This window comes from Schistocerca nitens, chromosome 3 (assembly GCF_023898315.1).
Source record: "Schistocerca nitens isolate TAMUIC-IGC-003100 chromosome 3, iqSchNite1.1, whole genome shotgun sequence".
Lineage (NCBI taxonomy): Eukaryota > Metazoa > Arthropoda > Insecta > Orthoptera > Acrididae > Schistocerca > Schistocerca nitens.
The window spans coordinates 286,548,959-286,571,688 of record NC_064616.1 but is presented as its reverse complement, the minus strand read 5'-3'; the positions used below and the strand labels follow the sequence as shown (position 1 = coordinate 286,571,688).

The 22,730-nt window shown below is 43.7% G+C and overlaps 1 protein-coding gene and 1 pseudogene across 1 annotated transcript in view; both read right to left on the bottom strand.

The window, feature by feature from the left end:
* The window catches only part of LOC126249182 (diacylglycerol kinase 1), a 747,622-nt gene that overhangs the window by 698,518 nt on the left and 26,374 nt on the right, over positions 1-22,730 (bottom strand). The window lies entirely within an intron of this gene.
* LOC126250006 (5S ribosomal RNA) lies at positions 13,476-13,592 on the bottom strand (annotated as a pseudogene).

Genomic DNA, 22,730 nt, shown 5'->3' with positions numbered 1-22,730 from the left:
CCTTTACAAGTACGACACAACATGTGGTTCATGCACGATGGAGCTGCTGCACATTTCCGTCGAAATGTTCGTACGCTTCTCAACAACAGATTCGGTGACCGATGGATTGGTAGAGGCGGACCAATGCCATGGCCTCCACGCTCTCCTGACCTCAACCATCTTGACTTTCATTTACGGGGGCATTTGAAAGCTCTTGTCTACGCAACACGGGTACCAAATGTAGAGGCTTTTCGTGCTCGTATTGTGGACGGCTGTGATAAAATACGCCATTCTCCAGGGCTGCATCAGCGCATTAGGGATTCCATGCGACGGAGGGTCGATGCATGTATCCTCGCTAACGGAGGACATTTTGACCATTTCCTGTAACAAAGTGTTTGAAGTCACGCTGGTACCTTCTGTTGCTGTGTGTTTCCATTCCATGATTAATGTGATTTGAAGAGAAGTAATAAAATGAGCTCTAACATGGAAAGTAAGCGTTTCCGGACACATGTCCACACAACATATTTTCTTTCTTTGTGTGTGAGGAATGTTTCCTGAAAGTTTGTACGTACCTTTTTGTAACACCCTGTATATATACAGAAAAGACGCAGATGAGCACGGAAAGTAATTTAATGTGCGTGCTCACCGATATTGGCAAGCAAACAATAGAGACGTGGAGAAACTTGACTGAAAAAGCAGGTAACCTATTGATTAAATTAGATAAAAGTCCAAAGGGCAGACGAATTTGATTTGACAAATGATGATGTTCTGATTTCACAAACGAGGCAATCGTTGTATGTTCAGCTACCTTCCGCTCAACTATTTTCAATGTGATCATATCTAGTATTCTGCAAGCGGTTGCAGGAAACATCGGCTCCACTTATAACTCTGTATTCACCTGGAAAGCCGCCAATAACACCAATCACACTGATAAAGTCACAATGTGGGAAACAGACTGGAGCATGATTTCCAGGGAACAGAGTGGAATAATGTTGGGCATATTAGCCTATAATCCATGGTATGTTCATAGCAACTCCAGAAACAAATTCTTAAGCAGAATACATATTAGAATTTCTCACTTTTTGAATTTAGACTCCGCAGTGAAAATGTACATATTGCTGTTATGTCTGTCCAGGCCAGTCGCTTTCATTAAAAAAAAAAAAATCTATGTCCATCAACTGTAAAATCAGATTGTCACGCCTATCCTGTGAGCATGTGGTTGTCTACAGTTTATTTTGACTAGCACATTTTTATGATAAGTACGATGCTCATCCAGAAAATAAAGAACGACTGTGTATCACACACAGCACCGATACCTAATCACTGCGATGACAAGCCTGCGAGTTGCTCCTTCCCCCATCTCAGTGTGAGCCGAATTTTGTTGCCGAGCCACCGCCCCTCTTTGTCCTGCAACCTTTCGAAATAGCGGCGCCAATTAAAAAATCCCGCCAAATGCAAAGTGATTAGCGTTATTTGTTTTGTGAATGCACAAATTCCTATCGAAATTTATAGGCAAATACGTAATGTTTACTGTGATAGTGAAATGAACGAGATTTCAGTGACGTGGAATACTGTCGGCAAAGGTGTTTTTTATGCGTGCATCAGCTCGAACACAGAAAGAACGTCAACGCCTTGAGCGGGAAATTTTTGGACTTCCTCTGTACAGTCCTGATTTGACACTAAGTGATTCTCACTTATTCGGAAAATTAAAGAAATTTTTGTGTGGAAAACATTCCGTAAACTATTCAGACCTCAACCAAGCAGTGACATCCTGGCTCTGAGCTTTGACGGAAAAGGAAAACAACATGGGAGTTCAAAAATTGATTCCATGTTACATTAAGTGGCTTGACAGTAGAGTAAGGTACTGTAACTTTGTAAATAAAGTTTAGTCTTGAGATCATTCTCATTTTTAGTTATGCCAAAACGTTATTTATTTTCTGGACGACCCTCGTAACAAAGAAGCAGAAACAAATTTGAAGTCTCAAAATATTTTCAAATTCATTTTGATTCCACGAGGTTAACATGAATGGTAGATTTATTTTTTGTCAATAAAACTCCATCAATCACATTTTGTTTTTTATTGGTGGTATATGTCTTTCAGTGAAAAATCTCGATCTTCAGAACTAAATCAATTTTTTATTTTTATCCGGCTTTCCTTTCATAAAAATATATGTACCATATTGTAAAAACAATCGCAGCACTACCTGTATTTTATGAAAATTTGCTTCTCAGCGTGTTCAAAATTGTATTCCCCTTTAGTGCACAAATATTATCACAAAATAGCCAACACCCCAACACACTGCTTCCAAAGTCATTTAAGTAATTCGATTAATGAGGCCAGTGAAAGATGAACGCCTCTAATATAAAAAATATTGAGTTGATGTCAACAGTTTTATGTCGAACATATTGTTCGCACTATTAAACAACGCGTAAAGAAAAAGTGAAGAGTTTCTGCCTCTGGTATCCTGAGAGGTCAGCGACAGCAGAACGTGTCGTGGAAAAAGGACACCGAATTGCAATCGACGAGACATCGATCGTGAAACGGACAAAAGGTTTCTAGGATAGCGTAATAAAAGAAGCGATACACAGCAGATAAAAATATCTGACAACACGCTCAATAAATACAGCGGCTTGCAGGTAAGTACGGCTTAGGGCTCGGTCACCGGAAGGTTATAGCTAGCGTGACGGACACGCAACGAAAAACCTTGCCTTGAGGCGGCCGCACATTTAACTGCAAGATTAACAAGTATGCATGGTCAAGCCCTTCGTGAAAGCGTGCTTGACTGTCTACAACTTTATTTTACATAAGCATTTGGACTGCCAAGTATGCGAAAGCAAGCCTTGTTTCAACAGTATTAAATCGAAAGCCTATCACGGTAATGCAAAGAGTGATGCTGCATGCCCCAAGCCGCGTTTTTCTGTTTGTATGTGAAAGCTAATCGCAGGAACTACTGTAGAGATTTTGGTAAGTTTTACACTAATAGAGAGACTGATTCACGACGTAAGTTTATGTATATAATCCATACATATTATAAAAATGTATGTATGTTCCACATCTCCTCCTCAATCACTGGACTATTTCAACCAACTTTAGTTCACATACCACTTTCTGTCTAGAAAGAATCGCTCTGGAGATAAGAATCACGTACCTATAAAATGGGTGGTGGGTGAAATATGCCATTGCTCATGACGCGCAAATAGCCAGAATATACTCACCAAGTATTTGAGAATGAGAAAAATTTGAGACTAACAACAAACTTTTCACGTAATTTCAAACCGTTACGAAAGTTTTTCTCGCTCACAGCCCCCATAAAATGATGAAAGGAAAACGTTTATTGTTTACTACATTTTCGGTGTTCATGCAGTAAAACTGCCACATCAAGCATGCCGTTGTAATTTATTACATCTTTACTACTACTTATACTATTCGTCACAAATTTTGCAGCCAGCACTCGCATAAACCACTGAATGTAGCAGCAAAATTATATCACTGTACGAGACATAGTTCAGGAGCTATGACGTCATGAACAATGAGATGGGTGAAAAACTGCAGCAAAATGCATGGCTTTTTAATTTATTACTACTAGTTCTATTCACAACACACTTCGCAGACCGTATCTACATATACCACTGAATGTACCTGAGAATTATACCATTGTAGGACAGACAGTTCACGAGATATGATCTCATAAACGTCAGCTGCCTGAAAACGAAGCAGTAGGACGAAATTCGACACAGATACAGGTGTGAATACATGTGAAACATGTCAAATATATGTGAAATTTATGTGACATGTTCATGCAAGGGCAAAGCTATGCGCAAAATGCTGTCCCTAAACCCATCGATTGATTTCAACCACATTTAGTACACATGTTACTTGCTATATGGAAAGAAATGCAGTGGGGGTAAGAACCAGCAATTTCCTGTCGTGTTGGGGGTGATAACCTGGTCTGAGAAGGGGAAAGGAGGAGATGGGTAGTCGAAGATTGGGAAGGAGGGGATTGACGTAGATAGAGGGAGGAGAAGATGGAGGGAGAGAGAGAGAGAGAGAGAGAGAGAGAGAGAGAGAGAGAGAGAGAGAGAGAGAGAAGGTAGGGGAAATGTACAGAGAAAGGAAAGAGGAGGAGATGGACAAGGAGTGGGGGTTGGTAAAGGTGGACTGGGAAAGGGAAAAGGAAGAGATGGACACAGAGTGGATGAAGAAGGAAATGAACAGCAGAAGGGGGAAAAAGGAGATGACAGAGAGAAGGGGCTGGAGGAGGGCAAAAAAAGGGAGGGGAAGAGGGCATGGACTTAGAGGGGCAGGGGAGATGAATAGTGGGGGCAGGAGAGATGGGCAGAGGCGGATGAAGCGGATGGACAGAGGGGGTGGAGCAGATGCACAGAGAGGGAGGAGCAGCAGATGGACAGAGAGAGAGGGGAGGAGGAGGTGTTTAGAGAGGGAAAGAGGAGATGTACAGAGGGGAGAGGAGCAAACGGACAGAGATAGGGGCAGGGGGAGATGGACAGAGAGAGAGGATGGAGGAGCCGCACACAGAGAGGCAAAGCAGGAGATGGACTAATAGAAGGTTGGACTAAATAAACATATGGGCAATGCCGGGTACTCGGCTAATTCATAAGTACAATAACGAGGGGCGTGTAGTATATGTACCATAATATGTTCTATATATTTCATTTGGCCACATCTCGTGGCAATGATGGTAGCTATGAGATGGTCAGGTACAGAGGATGCGATATGTGGCGGGAAATGTTGTGAAGCATAAAGCAGCTGCAGCTCCACAGAGCACCAAAGCTTGACTAGAATCTATACATAGCAATAAACATTATAAGTTGAAGTCCTCCGTTGCTTGCTGTATGTGAAGGCTTATCTCAGGAACTATTGTAGAAACAGTGATATGGTTTTCTCTAATAGACTGTTTCACGAGGAAGGTTTGTGTATACAGTTATACCGCTACGTCAGACACGTCGATCGGCCATTGATACTTACAAGGTGAGAACGTGAGACACGGCTAACCGATTCGGCTCATATTTGGTAGGTATCTTGTGTACAGGTAGCTTGAGCCTTGGCTCAACAATCCTCCGTTTTTGAGAATATCGTCCCTAAAGTTCATGACACGCAATCGACTCATAATTGACGGCATCGATAGATAATTGGATCCATAAACGCGCATTATCCTGTAAATCAGTAAAATAAACTGTTACGACTGTTACTTATGTACCCATAAGGTACGCGCTGTTCAACGAAAGCGCCACTGGCGTAGCGACCAAGATGACTGGCTGGGCAGCAGAGGACCAGTGTTCGATTCCCAAATGTATTCACCAGTTTTTATTTGTGATTCCTCATCGACATTCGTAGTAATAGAAGGGTGAATAAACTAAGTAAATCGAAAGGGCCAATAACAAAATATGGAAATTTCTCAAACGACTTGGTTTAGCGAAAAGCCGGCCGGTGTGGCCGAGCGGTTCTAGGCGCTTCAGTCTGGAACCGCGCGACCACTACGGTCGCAGGTTCGAATCCTGCCTCGGGCATGGATGTGTGTGATGTCCTTAGGTTAGTTAGGTTTAAGTAGTTCTAAGTTCTAGGGGACTGATGACCTCAGAAGTTAAGTCCCATAGTGCTCAGAGCCATTTTTTTGATATTCCTAAGGTCGTAACATGTCCAATACTTCACAGTGAACAACTGTATCGAATACCTTCCGGAAGTGAAAGAACACGGCATCAGCAGTTACCAGTTTCTTCTCCATCTAAGGTTTCAAGTGTCATTTAATGGGCCGGCCGCTGTGGACGAGCGGTTCTAGGTGCTTCAGTCTGGAACCGCGCGACCGCTACGGTCGCAGGTTCGAATCCTGCCTCGGGCATGGATTTGTGTGATGTCCTTAGGTTAGTTAGGTTTAAGTAGTTCTAAGTTCTAGGGGACTGATGACCTCAGTTGTTAAGTCCCATAGTGCTCAGAGCCATTTCAATCATTTGTCATTTCCTGGAGTAGTGATATTTCCTTCTCTATGTTGCTAAAAGTGGTTTGATTGAGAAAGTCTTGATTGTGTGAATGTGAGTTGTCTGTTAATGGGTATAGGGAGCTATTTTGCAAGTGGACTTACGTAAAGTCGTTATGTAAGGCCGAAGGAGACGACCTACTTCCTGGCATCAATAAACAGTGGTCAATACTTCCAGAAGCAAACCTCAGATGAACTATCCTGTTGTTAGTAAACTAGTCCAAAACCCGAAAACATTTTATTTTAGACACTACAAAAGACCATTCAGCAATAACAAAATTCATGAGCGTTGAAAACTGGGCCGGATATTATGACATCTGCAGCCCACCAGGGTTGAAACTGGGATGTGTTTGATTGGATCACCTATTTCATTTACAGTCACCCAGCAATCTGTTTGGATCGTTACTGCCGGCCTTATTATGCGAGATAATACACGTAGTAGAAACAATTGAAGCAGAATGCTAGGTGTTTGGAAATGAAATAGGTTATTACCGTGAATAGGTTATAAGTTACGTGGAGCGGGCGGCGTTATCTTGTCTGATTATGGAAGGTGACATTTCATTATTACCCAGCACTTGATTGTTGGCAGCAGTGGTTTACAACTTCCTTATATTAGAAGACATATCTTTAGTCTACGTACTTCGTGTAATCGAACGTTAACTTAATTATTGGTTTAAGTATAGAGATGGTTGCTGCTACATCATATCATGAAGAAGGGACGGCTCTAATCTTGGTTTGTGTCTTCAGTTTAGGAGAAAGTGGGTTTAGGAAGGTCTACTAGATAACTTCTAAGTTATATGCTGCGGCCAATTCTCTACAGATTTTTTTAACCTCTCTGTCAGATGTATCCTGTGTGCCGTATGTCAACGGGGAGGTTTTTTTGATCCAGAAATATGTACTACTTAGGGAAACATTATTCTCATAACGTGCTCATATGGACATTTACAGATTTATGCATCGATGATTATGGTAACTATTTCTATTTTATTAGCTTTTGGTTGCATAAATGAATAATTTAAAATGCAGTTCCTTAAAAAGTTTGAACATTGTTTTTTTCAAAGGACATATTTATATTATAGGTTCGCAATATAGTCAGTGGTGACGTATGCCTGCAAGACATTCATGGGAATAATCTAAATATTTCACCTAACGGTAAGCGAGCGTTTTTTAGATCGTAATTGCGTCTTTCTTGAGTGCCCAACTGTTATTTGAACGCTATTTCTGCGAACAGCTATCTGAAGATGGGAAATTTCTTCCGAAACTTGAGGAACTAATAAATTCAGTAACAAAGAAGAAAAATTTCATTACTACTTACGCAGGACTCCCGACAACATTGTAATTCTGTCAGAGACGGCAAAGGACTTGCGAAAGTAATATTTAAGAAGAATGATCCACTTGTGTAGGCTAACTACAGAGGAATTGCTTTATTGGATGTCATTTACAAAATCCTATCGATATACCTATTAAACAGGCTGACAACAATAACTGAAGAACTAACTGCAGACTACTAATGCAGTTTCCGCAGAAACAGATCCACATTAGATCATTTATTCGCTCTAAAACAAATAACTGAAACGGCGTGGGAATTCAGTGTGGATGTCCACATTTTATTTCTGGATTCCAAAAATGCCTGTGATAGTAAACACCGAGAGACATTCGTAAATATAATGCAGGGATTTGAAATACCCTCAATGTTAGCTAAAACGTGTGCAGACGAAACTTTATGTAGTGTGAAGATCCCTTTTGGAGAAACTGAGAAGTTTAAGGTGTACAATGGACGGAGCCAAAGACCTATTTTATACAACCTCGTCTTAGAGAAGATCAATAGATAATTTACTAAAACTAATCCAGAAGGAATCCAACTGCAGGAAGAAAACATTACTATACTTGCCAAGGAAGATGATGTAGCGTTAGTAAGTAGTTCCAAAACAGAAAGACGCAAAACTATTACAAAACCGTTTAGTAAATAGGGTTATGTGTAAATGAAGAAATGACAGAACACCTGCACATGAGAAAGAAAATGAGAATTCATGCTCCTTTCGCTGGAGATGAGTCCACTTTCAAGAATGTCCACCGTTCAAGTACTTAGGGAGGCGTTTCGGTAATAACAGTAAAATGCATACAGAAACAGATGCTCGTCTAGCAACAGCGAACAAAACACTCTTTAGTTTTATCAAAATTTTAAAGAGAGATAACTTAGCACTATCTTCAAAATCAGCTTGTATCAGTGGAATATTATACCGATAACATTATACGGATGTGAAGCATTAATGATGAAAAAATTGGCAATTTTCGAAAGTAAAATACTACGGAAAATATTTGGACCTGCATATGATGAAAATAACACGGAATGAAGGATAAGAGCCGGCCGGGGTGGCAGAGCGGTTCTAGGGGCTACGGTCTGGAACCGCGCGACCACTACGGTCGCAGGTTCGAATCCTGCCTCGGGCATGGATGTGTGTGATGTCCTTAGATTAGTTAGGTTTAAGTAGTTCTAAGTTCTAGGGGACTGATGACCTCAGAAGTTAAGTCCCACAGTGCTCAGAGCCATTTGAACCATTTTGAAGGATAAGAAAAAATAAAGAATTAAAAGAACTGTAAAAGCACGAAAACGTCGTTGAAGCGTTAAAGAAGAGGTTGAACTGAGCAGGCCATATAGCAAGAATTGCGGAGAGTAGACTGCCTAAAACAGAATTCTGCGAAATAGCACATGGAACGAGAGGAAGAGCAAGATCCAGAAGTAAGTGTCGAGAAAACATCCAGAACGACACGGCTTGGATGAACATCAAGACCAGTTGGACGAATAGTGCGAAGAGTGCACTCGACAAAAAGAAATGGAATTGGCTCCTAGAGCAGGTGTCTGATCGATAAGGCCCTTGCGACATGTAAAGCAAAGCAAAGGACAGTGTTTTAAAAAAATCTCATAAGACGAACATCAACAAAAGTAACATAGGATTAATAGAACTAAATCAGGTGATGTTAAGGGAATTAGATTAGGGAATAAAACACTAGAAGTTGTAGATGAGTTTTTCCAACTGGGTAGCAAAGTAACTGACGATGGGCGAGGTACAAAGAATATAAAATGCAGACTAGAGTATCATAAAAAGCTTTTCTGAAAAAAATGGGAGTATTCTAAACCTGAATATAAATTTTAGTGTTAGGACGTCTTTTCTGAAGGTATTTATCGGGAGTTTAGTTTGGTATGGAAGTAAAATGTGAACAATAAAATGTTCAGGCAAGAAGAGAATACAAGCTCTGAAATGTGGTGCTACAGAGGAATGTTGAGCATTAGATGGATGTGTAGTGTAATTAATGAAAATCTAATTAGGACAAAATAAAGTTAAGATAAACCTTGACTAAAAGAAGGGATCGGTTGGCGGGACGCAATCTGAGGCATCGAGCATAAAGGAATCATCAGTTTGGTAATGGAGGGATGTGCGGTTATGTGTGAGGCGAAGAGAAGGGGCAGAGAGGACGAGGGTGGGGAGGGGGGATGTAAAGTGAGACCAAAGCTTGACCACAGTAAGTAGGTTCAAATGGATTTAGGTTGCAGTAGCTATGTAGAAGGGGTTGGCACTGGATAGTCTGATGTCGAGAGCTGTATCAAACCATTCATCGGAGTGAAGACCACACCATCTGCAAACTGAATATGAATTGGGGCAAATGGTAACGCTACGCTGTGCGCTGTACACCGTACCATATAGACATCCACGTAGATGTGGATGTCTTTATGTATATTGTGGATGTCTATACGTATATTTTGACATTTATACACGTTGTATTATGTAGAAGGGGTGCACAAAAATATCTAAACACAAGGAAAAATGCATGCTCGAATATAGATGCAGATGCTAGGTAGCGGAAAGTTCCTAGGGGACCAAACTGCTGAGGTCATCAGTCCCAGCAGATGCTAGGCAAACCTGCATATGGTGATGCTGTATTTGACCACGAACGCACCTATGCAGTGCCATCAATAGACTGCAAGTATCAGTCGTCGTCACAACAGTGTTCTCTGTAATTACAATGAAAAGAAAACCCTTAGCTGCTTACAGGCGTTGACATACGTCAACGGGGACAGATGAAAATGTGTGCCCCGACCGGGACTTGAACCCGGGATCTCCTGCTTACATGGCAGACGCTCTATCCATCTTTTTTTTTTAATCTCATTTTGTTCGTTTTCATTCGTTGTATCTGCTCGGGGCGGACGTCGCAAGACACCCATTTCAGTTCTTCGTTAATCCATTTACTCAGTTTTTTTTTATTACAGAGGGCAGCCAACCCTCTGACCGAATACGCTGAGTTACCGTGCCGGCATTCCATCTGAGCCACGGAGGACACAGATGATAGCGCGACTGCAGGGATTTATCTCTGGCACGCCTCCCGCGAAACCCACATTCTCAACGTATTGTCCCGCACTACATTCGTAGTGCTCCCGCCCATTATACTCATCACTCGCGGCGCGTTGCCGATTCCCGTAAGAGTTCGGGCACTGTTTGTGCATTCGCACAGAAAAAGAAGATGGTCATGTGGCCGGTGAGCCTGAACTATTTATGTACTAAGATGGTATCTGTTCTTTCGGACATGTCCGAAAGAACAGATACCATTTTAGTATATAGTGTTCTCTGTAGTTGTGAGTTTATTGTGTCAGAGTTAACTGAGTTCGAATGCGGGCCAGTTGTTGGTGCTCGTATGGTCAATTCTTCCATAACCTAGGTAGCAGAAGTGTTTTGTGTTCCAAGACGAGCAGTACTGAAGATTAATACAGTATACAGGGGAAGTGGAGAAATATCATCCGCTACGTCACAACGCAGACGAAAGTGACCGTGACATGTAGTCGTTGAAGAGCACTGTGACGAAAACTAAAAGGACACAGCGCCCTTACGTCTGCCGTGCGACGCTCCAAGCCTACGACGAAAACTGCTTGCCGCCAAGAGTGAAACATGGCGGGGGTTGGGTGATGATTTGGACAAAAAAAAGTGTGTGAAATCTTATGGGACTTAACTGCTAAGGTCATCAGTCTCTAAGCTTACACACTACTTAACCTAAATTATCCTAAGAACAAACGCACACACCCGTGCCCGATGGAGGTCTCGAACCTCCGCCGGGACCAGCCGCACAGTCCAGATGATTTGGACAGCCATGCCATAGTATTCCATGGATCCCAAGGTTACTCTGAAAGGTCGGTTTACGGTCGAGAATTATGCGACCATTTCTCACATTGAGACATATCGTTTCAGAAAAAAGTTTGGCCGCTTCTTTCAAAATTTATGACATGTACTCTCAAGCTGACTTTTTCGTAATTCTACCTTCATCAGCCAAAATTCCGTTAAATGTAACTCTGAATCATTGTAACATTTCGTTAGGTCATTTGAAGTTCGGATTACGGAGAGTCGCCTGTATTACTATCTAATCAAATATTACAAGCACATTAATATAAAGACCAAGCAGAACGAATACTGACAAGGGAACCTCCCCATCGCACCCGCCTCAGATTTAGTTATAAGTTAGCACAGTGGATAGGCCTTGAAAAACCGAACACAGATCAATCGAGAAAACAGGAAGAAGTTGTGCGCAACTATGAAAAAAATAAGCAAAATATTCCACCTGAGTAGTCCATGCGCAAGATAGGCAACATCAAGGAAAGCGTAAACTCAGGAGCGCCGTGGTCCCGTGGTTAGCGTGGGCAGCTGCGGAATGAGAGGTCCTTCGTTCAAGTCTTCCCTCGAGTGAAAAGTTTACTTTCTTTATTTCCGCAAAGTTATGATCTGTCCGTTCGTTCATTGACGTCTCTGTTCACTGTAATAAGTTTAGTGTCTGTGTTTTGCGACCGCACCGCAAAACCGTGCGATTAGTAGACGAAAGGACGTGCCTCTCCAATGGGAACCGAAAACATTTGATCACAAGGTCATAGGTCAACCGATTCCTCAACAGGAAAACACGTCTGATATATTCTATACGACACTGGTGACGGCATGTGCGTCACATGACAGGAATATGTTGTACACTTGGCGAATGGGTAAAAAGATTCTTCTATCTTGCCGGATTTAGGTTTTCTTGTGAATGTGATAATCACTCCCAAAAAGGTGATGAAAACATAACGGACGGACGGATAATAAATAATTGTCTGAAAATAAAAAGTTAAACATTTCACTCAAGGGAAGACTTTTTTTTTTTTGTTCGTTGTTGATCGTTGTGTTTGGTTGTTGCGGACGTCACAGAAAACCCGTTCAAGTTCGTTGTACATCCTTGCACTCAGTTTTTTATTACAGAGGCCATCAAGCTCTCTGACCGAGCGCGCTGAGCTACCGTGCCCGTGCAGACTTGAACCCAGGACCTCTCGTTGCGCTGCTGTTCACGCTAACCACGGGACCACGGCGCTCCTGAGCTCACACTCTCCTTGATGTTGCCTATCTTGCGCATGGACTACTCAGTTCGTATATTTTGCTTATTTTTTTCATAGTTCCACACAACTTCTTCCTGTTTTCTCGATTGATCTCTGTTCAGTTTTTCAAGGCCTATCCACTGTGCCAACTTATAACTAAATCTGAGGGGGGTGCGATGGGGAGGTTCCCTTGTGAGTATAGGCGCAGACTGCTACGGTATACGGACAAAAATGCAATAGCTGGTGAATCTTATGAACAAGAAAAATGGGAATGGACAGAGGGGAGGAAGTAGGTAATGAAATGCGGGGAGTATGAAACAGTTACCTAATTTCCAACAAGCACATCGTCTTTCTGGTATTTCTGGCACACTCGGTAAAAACGATGCAAGAGCTTTTCCCAGTTCCAGCCATCGAAAATGCCGCGTACGGCTCTGACATTAAAATGCAGTAGTCACAAACGGGCTATATTGCGGAGTCCGGGAATAGTTGTGGATGCGGCGGACTGTGGGGAGGGAGTGTTTCTGTTTGCGGCGCCTTAGCAGAGAAGTCAACAAGCCGTCCGCCGTTCCCCGGCTGCCGGCTGCGGCTGGCGAGCTGCCAGGGCCTCACGCCGCGAAACAACGCATCCGGTTGCGCCCGTTTCGTGTTTCACTTCCCATTGACAGCCACGGCGCAGGTAGTCCGCCTCCATTAACGTTAACCTCCACTGCTTCACCGTCAAAATCCCGATCACGCCGTTCTGACTTCTATTATCCGTGGCTGTCCGGAATCTGAAGTAGCTCAGCCGTAGAAAGGCACCTGGGTCAGTTGAGATACTTGTTAAAACGTAGCTGGAGGAACGGAAGGTACTTAGCGACTGGAGAAGAGCACAGGTCATTTGCGTTTCAAGATGAGCCATACAGTAGATTCACATACACTAGCACTCCGTCTTCAGGCCACAAGTCGCCCATCGGGACCATCCGACCGCCGTGTCATTCTCAGTTGTGGATGCGGATAGGAGGGGCGTGTGGTCAGCACACCGATCTCCCGGTCGTTATGATGGTTTTCTTTGACCGGAGACGCTACTATTTGGTCGAGTAGCTCCTCAATTGGCATCACGAGGCTGAGTGCACCCCGAAAAATGGCAACAGCGCATGGCGGCTGGATGGTCACCCATCCAAGTGCCGGACACGCCCGACAGCGCTTAACTTCGGTGATCTCACGGGAACCGGTGTATCCACTGCGGAAAGGCCGTTGCCTGATGCACATACACTGATGAGCCGAAACATTATGGCCACTTGTAATGGTTCTTTATTTACGTGACCATTACGGCACTCCAACTCCAGTTCTCGATACCAGTAATATCGTAATACTTTTCTGCGAAGTAATAGACATATTTTTGTGACAATATTCACATTTGGTTTTATTAATGTATAGGTACTCCGATGTATCGATATATTACAGTGATATGGTTCTTGTGTGTATTCATTTCTGTGAGACTGTCATAATCTTTGACTTACTTGTAACCGTTTTGGCGCGAATGCGCACAGAGCAGTCTTTGTTTCACTTTGCAGAAGTTAAGTTTTTATTTCGCTTTGTAAAAGAACAGTCAAGTCTTGTGTTTGGTTAAAGTGGAAATTAAATATATGAAGATTGATAAAAAACTGTTTTCTTGATGATGTGACAATTAAGAAGAAGTATATGTGAATTAACAAGAAGTTTAATAAAAATGTGGATCGTGAACACCAAGTCAAAAATTATTTCTACTATACCATTGTTCTGATCTGGGATTGTTTGATCATTAAAAATTTCCTGAAAAACGCATTTGTTAGGTCTTCAAATATTGCTAAAATACAGATCTGGACCTTCTAGCAGTCAAAGTGGAATCACCCTAGAATCAACAAGATGAGCCATAACAACTTCGACGAAATCTACTTGGGAATCCATTCAAGATAAGTGCCAAAACATTATTATTCTGATTTCTAACCAATTATGCAAGTGGTGGTATTGTTAGACACTGCCCACTGCGATGTTGGGTACCGCCTGTTGCCGTTCCGAGCACGTAACGCCGTAACAAAGGCAGCGGAGCAGACACGGACAGGAGATCCTAGCGAACTTATGGGCTGCAAATGGAGAAATTCATTGAGATAAGCGACTCTGACAAAGGGCAGGTTATTATTACGCAGAGCCTGTGAGCCAGTACCTCGAAAACACCGGAGCTTGTCGAATGTTCTCGTGCTACTGTCGTGAGCATCTAGGGAAAGAGGTACAAGGACAGTGAAACTAACACTAGTTGCTAAATGGTTGGAAGTCCACGATTCTTCAGAGAACGTTGGATTTGGAAGCTTGTCTGGTTAAAATGGCTCTAGCACTATGGAACTTAACATCTGAGGTCATCAGCCGCCTAGAACTTAGAACTACTTAAACATAACTAACCTAAGAACATCACACACGTCCATGCCCGAGGCAGGATTCGAACCTGCGACCGGTTCGGGACTGAAGCGCCTAGAACCGCTCGTACACAAAGGTTGGCGAAGCTTGTCTGCTCTTTAAAGTAGGACAGATGGTGATCTGTGGCATCCCTGCCGAAACAGCACAATTCTGGTGCACGCATAAGTCTTTTAGAGCACACCGTTCATCTTAAATTGTTGACCATGAAGCTCCGCAGCAGACCACCTCTAAGTGTTCACATGTTGACCAAACGACCGAGTCAGTAACGACTGTAGTGGTCACAGGACCATCAAGATTCGACCGTCGATCAATGGAAACGTGGCGGGTCTCCGGGTAGTCACATTTTTCCTACACTAGGTCCATGGTCGTCTCCACAAACGCCGTCATCGCCTTGAACGGCAGCTCGCATCGTGCAGCGCGCCAACGACGCATGCTGGTGGGAGCAGTGTTATGCTATGGGAGACATTATCCTGCCCTTGCATGGGATTTGTGGTAGTAATTGAAGACATGCTGACAACTACGAACCACCTGCATCCCTCCATACACTACTGGCCATTAAAATTGCTACACCACGAAGATGACGTGCGGTTAAAGGCGCTGCAGTCTGGAACCGCAAGACCGCTACGGTCGCAGGTTCGAATCCTGCCTCGGGCATGGATGTTTGTGATGTCCTTAGGTTAGTTAGGTTTAACTAGTTCTAAGTTCTAGGGGACTAATAACCTCAGCAGTTGAGTCCCATAGTGCTCAGAGCCATTTGAACCATTTTTTGAAGATGACGTGCTACAGACGCGAAATTTAACGGACAGGCAGAAGATGCTGTGATATGCAAATGATAAGCTTTTCAGTGCATTCACACTAGGTTGGCGCGGGTGGCGACACCTACAACGTGCTGACATGAAGAAAGTTCCTATACGATTTCTCATACACAAACAGCAGTTGACCGACGTTGCTTGGTGAAACGTTGTTGTGATGCCTCGTGTAAGGAGGAGAAATGCGTACCATCACGTTTCCGACTTTGGTAAAGGTCGGACTGTAGCCTATCGCGATTGCGGTTTATCGTATCGCGCCATTGCTGCTCGCGCTGGTCGAAATCCAATGACTGTTAGCAGAATATGTAAAAATGGTTCAAATGGCTCTGAGCACTATGGGACTTAACATCTTAGGTCATCAGTCCCCTAGAACTTAGAACTACTTAAACCTAACTAAACTAAGGACATCACACACATCCATGCCAGAGGCAGGATTCGAGCCTGCGACCGTAGCAGCCCCGCGGTTCCGGACTGCAGCGCCTAGAACCGCACGGCCACCACGGCCGGCCAGAATATGGAATCGGTGGGTTCAGGAGGGTAATACGGAACGCAGTGCTGGATCCCAAAGGCGTCGTATCACTAGCAGTCGAGATGACAGGCATCTTATCCGCATGGCTGTAACGGATCGTGCAGCCACGTCTCGATCCCTGAGTCAACAGATGGGAACGTTTGCAAGACAACAATCATCTGCACGAACAGTTCGACGACGTTTCCAGCAGCATGGACTGTCAGCTCGGAGACTGTGACTGCGGTTACCCTTCACGCTGCATCACAGACAGGAGCGCCTGCGATGGTGTACTCAACGACCAACCTGAGTGCACGAATGGCAAAAAGTAATTTTTTCGGATGAATCCAGGTTCTGTTTACAGCATCATGATCGTCGCATCCGTGTTTGGCGACATCGCGGTGAACGCACATTGGAAGCACGTATTCGTCATCGCCATTGTGGCGTATCACCCGGCGTGATGGTATGGGGCGCCATTGGTTACACTTCTCGGTCACCTCTTGTTCGCATTGACGGCACTTTGAACAATGGACGTTACATTTCGGATGTGTTACGACCCGTAGCTCTACCCTTCATTCTGTCCCTGCGAAACCCTACATTTCAGCAGGATAATGCACGACCGCATGTTGCAGGTCCTGTACGGGCCTTTCTGGCTACAGAAAATGTTCGACTGCTGCCCTGGCCATCACATTCTCCAGATCTCTCACCAACTGAAAACGTCTGGTCTCTTGATGAATTGCGGTATCGTGTTGAAGCTGCATGGGCAGCTGTACCTGTACATGCCATCCAAGCTCTGTTTGACTGAATGCCCTGGCGTATCAAGGCCGTTATTACGGCCAGAGGTGGTTGTTCTGGGTACTGATTTCTCAGGATTTATGCACCCAAATTGCGTGAAAATGTAATCACATGTCAGTTCTAGTATAATATATTTGTCCAATAAATACCCGTTTATCATGTGCATTTCTTCTTGGTGTAGCAATTTTAATGGCTAGTAGTGTATTTCGTGTAAGAACATGTTTCGTGTAATGCTGGTACCTTCTCTTTCTACGTGTATCACATGTACGTCAAGACCTATTTGTTACATTCTGTATAGATAGTCGTTTTTATATCGCTCCATTTGTTATTGGAATGGGAGAGGAAACGACCAGTAGTGACACAGTGTACCAACCGCTATATACCGTATTTTGGCTTGCGGGGTATGTACAGGGTGTTTCGCAACTCATTTACACACTTGCAGGGGTTGTGGAGGGGTTTTAGTGGATCAAGTTTTACATAGGAAACCATGTCCGGAATCGTCATGCAACGGCTCTACAGAGCGTCAAAGTTAAAGGTGCTGACGTCTGTAGATGTATGTATATACAGGGTGATTGTGCGGTAATGTTACAAACTTTCTAAGAATATGGGGAAGGATAAATGTATCAAAAATGGTTCAAATGGCTCTGAGCACTATGGGACTCAACTGCTGTGGTCATAAGTCCCCTAGAACTTAGAACTACTTAAACCTAACTAACCTAAGGACAGCACACAACACCCAGCTATCACGAGGCAGAGAAAATCCCTGACCCCGCCGGGAATCGAACCCGGGAACCCGTGCGTGGGAAGCGAGAACGCTACCGCACGACCACGAGATGCGGGCGATAAATGTATCAATTTGAGGTAGGGTCCCTGTAGCAGAAACCAACGAGTCGGAAGGTATTAGCGAAAACCGTTCTGATACATCTCACAATAGAATACATTTACTGGTACTGTTGTTGCTAAGACTGCAGAGTAGGCAACTTGCAGAGGTGGTAGTATGGACCAAAGCAAGGAAAAAATGCCCAGTAAACATAGGCTCTAAAATGCATACCTGAGGAGCTATGAGGATTTGTTCATCTTCGCTACTGTGAAACACATCTCCTCTATTGAACAAGTACTCATGGTTCTTAAGGTTTGCATTTTAGAACCCATATTTAGGGGAAATTTTTTCTTGACATACTACCATCTCTGAAAGTTGCCTGCCGAGCAGTCTTAGAAAGTACAGTACCAGTAGGCTACACGTATTCCTCTGTGAGAGCTATCAGAACGGTTTCCACTGATAACTTCCGATTCGTTCTTTTCCTGTACCGGGACCCTAGCCTCAAATTGGCTCATTTTTCCTTTTCCATCATCCTAGACAGCCTGTAACATCATCCCGGAATCATCCTGTATATACGCACGAGGGCTATTCGGAAAGTCGGCCGCGGTGGCCGAGCCGTTCTGGGCGCTTCAGTCCGGAACCGCGCGACTACTACGGTTGCAGGTTCGAATCCTGCCTCAGCCATGGATGTGTGTGATGTCCTTAGGTTAGTTAGGTTCAAGTAGTTATAAGTTAAAGGGGACTGATGACTTCAGATGTTAAGTCCTATAGTGCTCAGAGCCATTTGAACCAGTTTTGAGGTCCGATGGGGTGCGAAATGGAAACCACAGTGATAGTCCGATCAATCTTTTCACAGATGTGTTGTGCAGTGTCTCTAGTATGCCCGTCAATCGCGTCTCGTCGCTATTTTCAGTTCTGAGCGCACAGTGAGCACGTAAAGATGCTTAGAACTATAGTGTCTCCCGCCAGGTGCGAGGGCCTGATGAGACATTTCGCCTGCTGTCATGCAGCCCACATTATATAACTGTCATACGTTTGCTTCTGTATGACAATTCTCGGCCGCACTCTGAAGGGGCAATGAAGATGCTCCTGCAGCGTTTTCGATGGGAAGCATTTGATCACCCACAATAGAACCAGTAATTGACACTCCCTGGGTTTCATCTCTGCTCACATGAACCGCTACCTATGAAAACAACGTTCTGGCACAGACAATGAGCTGTAGACCAGCATAGAGAATTGGTAGAGGCGCAGGCGGCTTGCTTCTATGACGTTGGTAATGGAAAGTTGGTACAACGCTACGACAGATGTCTACATCGGAGGGGCGACTATGTAGAAAGTAGCTGGAGGATGTAGCTAACTAGTGAAAATAAAATATTTTTTTATTTTCACAGTGGTTTCCATTTTGCGACCGATCGCACCTTACTTTTCGAATAGACCTCGTACATTAACAGGCTCCGGCGCCTAGAACTTTGACACTGTGTAACCTCGTCTGATAACATTTCCGGACATGGTTTCCTATGCAAAACGTGATGTACTAAGTCCCCTCTACTACTTCTAGAAGGGTGTAACATGAGTTGTGAAATACCCTGTAGTTTTAGATATAGATCATTGTAAACGTGACCCACGGACAAAGAAAATCTACTACTACTTTAAATCGATCTGGCTGAAGGAAGGTGTGTGGGAAGTGGGAGAGGAAACAACAATAGAGGAAAAAACGTGATCGTGTGGGGGTGTGCTGCGGCAGCTGATTCGGCTGTGCGGCAGCGCCCCGTAAGAGGCGGCGGGTTTTGAACATCAGAAGGCGGCGGCGGAAAGGAATGTGCGTGTCTTTCAGGAAGGCCGTGATTGGACGGCCGGGGCCGGCGGCCGCGGCGAGGGCGCTTTCAGCCTTTCTGTGGGCCGCGGTCGATATCGTATTCCACTCTCTCGCTGGCGCTAATTAAGTATTGTGATGAGATGAGGTGCTGTACGTGCACATCTCGCACTCCATTTCCACAACGCTCTCCACTCCCTTACGTAATTACGGAGTTAGAGCCCTAACAATTCTAGTTCCTACTGTGTATTCGAGAGATATACGCGGTAATACGAGGCGCGTCTAAGGAATTCGGTGAGCGAACCGACATCTAGCCCTCGAGTATGACTGTGGTAACTTCTAGAGAAACGTCAAGTAATATCACTGTAACCCACATCCAAACGATGTCCTAATAGGAGTGCACCACTTTAATTGTCAAGTAAAACACGTTACTCACATGAAAAATTGAAATATTTTTCCGAGTGTCGTTTTCGAAGAGAATACCGTTTCAAAATGCGGCCGTTTTAAATTTGCAGTCGCCGTACTGCGCATGCGTCAGCTGTTTGCTATTCAGAAACGCCATAACGGTAGCTCTGCCTTGCTTGAACGCTGATTTATACGTGTGTAAATTGTACAAGAGCCAAGAGGGACCAATAAGAGTGGAAGACCAAGAACGAAGTTCTCGGATTAGAGTAATTTTATTTTGCTACAGTTTTCAGCAAACTGCTCTGTATATTCGTTATCAGTTCTTTCCTTTTTTAGATTCAAAAGACGTTTTATATTTTCCATTCAACTTAAACTTTGAGATCCCATAGATCCTATAACTTCCCTAAGGTCAGGTGACCGGTAAATAATATATATAACCAGCAGCATTTCTTGGATGTTTGCTCATTGCGACGAGTATCCGTTGCGTGCAGTGGCCAAACACTTTTTTAAAAAAAAAGATATAACGAATACAGAGAGAATAACAAGTGTTAAACTCTCACAGGTGCTATTGAGCTTTATTTGGACCTCTTCCAGGTCTGTTAACTGCTTCGCTGATAGTGTTAATTGCGTTTTGCATCCAATATAGGAATTTGGCATACTTTGCATCTAATTTTGCAAGCACTAAATATGCTAATTATACGTGCTATTTATTATAATGAGCTGGTAATTTTCAATCCGTAAAGGCAATTGCATAGAAGACGTAAGTGCGACCATTTCTAGAATACTGTTCCAGTGTTGGAAGTCAACATCATGTATGCATGAGAACAGACGTCAAAAGAATTCAAAGATCGTATTAGATTGGCATGAACTTGAGTGGGACCCCTTGGAAGAAAGGTGACTTAGTTCTCGTAAAACCCTGTTCGATTAATTTAGAGAACTTGTATTCGAAAATGAATGTGTGATCATTGCGATGATAGCAACGTATCTCTCACATAGGGATCATGAGAACAAGATAGGAGAGATCTGGACGCCTAAAGAAGCATACAGACAGTGAAGAGATCATTTACCCGTCGCTCTATTAGGGAATGGAATAGGAAATAAAACAGATACTACTGGTACTATGTACCACCGTCACTGACTTTACTGTGGCTTGTGGAGTATTTATGTAGAAGTGGATGTAGAATTGTTCTCGTTTTGTTTGCCATCCGCCCGAATAGGCCAACGGAACCGACCGACCACCGTGTCGCCCACAGGCGTCACTGGATGTGGATATGGAGGGGCATGTTGCCAGCACACCGCTCACCTGGCCGGATATCAGTTTACGAGACCGACGCCTTAGATATCCGGCCGGCCGCGGTGGTCTCGCGGTTCTAGGCGCTCAGTCCGGAACAGCGCGTCTACTACGGTCGCAGGTTCGAATCCTGCCTCGGGCATGGATGTGTGTGATGTCCTTAGGTTAGTTAGGTTTAAGTAGTTCTAAGTTCTAGGGGACTGATGACCACAGATATTAAGTCCCATAGGGCTCAAAACCATCTGAACCATCTGAACCTTAGATATCCAACACGCAATCGGCGAATTTGTGCCTTCGCAGATGGTCGGTTGTCAGCAGTTGCTACTTCAGATGAACCTTTTAACGGTACATGGTGCTACTTTAAATTTTCAGACCTTGTGGTCGACGGTGAATCAACACCCCGGATCTGTGTACTACCTTCTGGTTCGCTGTGACAATATTTTCAGCTCACCATCCCGTAAGACGTCGCTTTGGTGTCTTAACACCAGCAGATGAACCACTTTCCTCAAACGATTCAACTAATAACGTACTGGTTGATTAATGGGTATTATGCGTCAGTCGTAAATTTTACGCAATAACTGAACTGTCTCTGAACAGTTTCCTATTATTTATAACACGTTTTGGCGATTATCACTGCCAACAATGTCTCGAGATGACAACTGAGCAATATCAAGCGTTGTCTGTCGATGAGAACGAAAATAGCTGGGTGTTTGAACTGCGCTTTCTTACTGGAACAGTCTAGCTACGTCCGTATTCCGCAAGCCATTGTGCACTGTGTGGCCAAAGGTACAAATGGACACTGGACAAATTATTAGTCACCACCTTGAAAGAGCACGTCCATGTGGTTGTCGCATGAGCAGGATGCGTAAATAGGACTGCGTGGAGAGTCGTCTGTACTGGCTGTGCCCACCTGCGAGCGAGCTGGGGGGAGCCCGGCAGTGCCCGCACCCTATTAGCCCAGTCAAGACCGAAAGAGGCTGAATAGGGGGAAAGGTTCGGGTAGTTGCAAAAACTGGAATAATTACAAATTAAACTCTTCTCAGCCATTGTTTATAAGAAACTATTTCAGATAGATTATTACTATTGGGAGGTTCTGTAACATCTTTTGTATATGTTGCTGCTGGTCAGATGTAAGAGAGCCTTAAGGCTTTAATCTGGGTTGTCTAAATAAGCCATATGTAAATAAAAGCACACTTAATAATTGTAAATAAACTGAAAATAGCACCGCTAAATAAACACAAGCTCAGTGAAGTTATTTTGTTTACTCACATAGGAGAACTATACAGGAAATGCTGGGGAGGTTACACTGTCTGTAAACTGAAAATCAAGCATCGGTCGTAGTGAGGGAAGTACACGATGACTAAACATTAGTTTCCACTCTAGCAGTGTAAAACAATGGTTCAAATGGCTCTGAGCACCATGGGACTCAACTTCTGAGGTCATCAGTCCCACAGAACGTAGAACTACTTAAACCTAACTAACCTAAGGACATTACACACATCCATGCC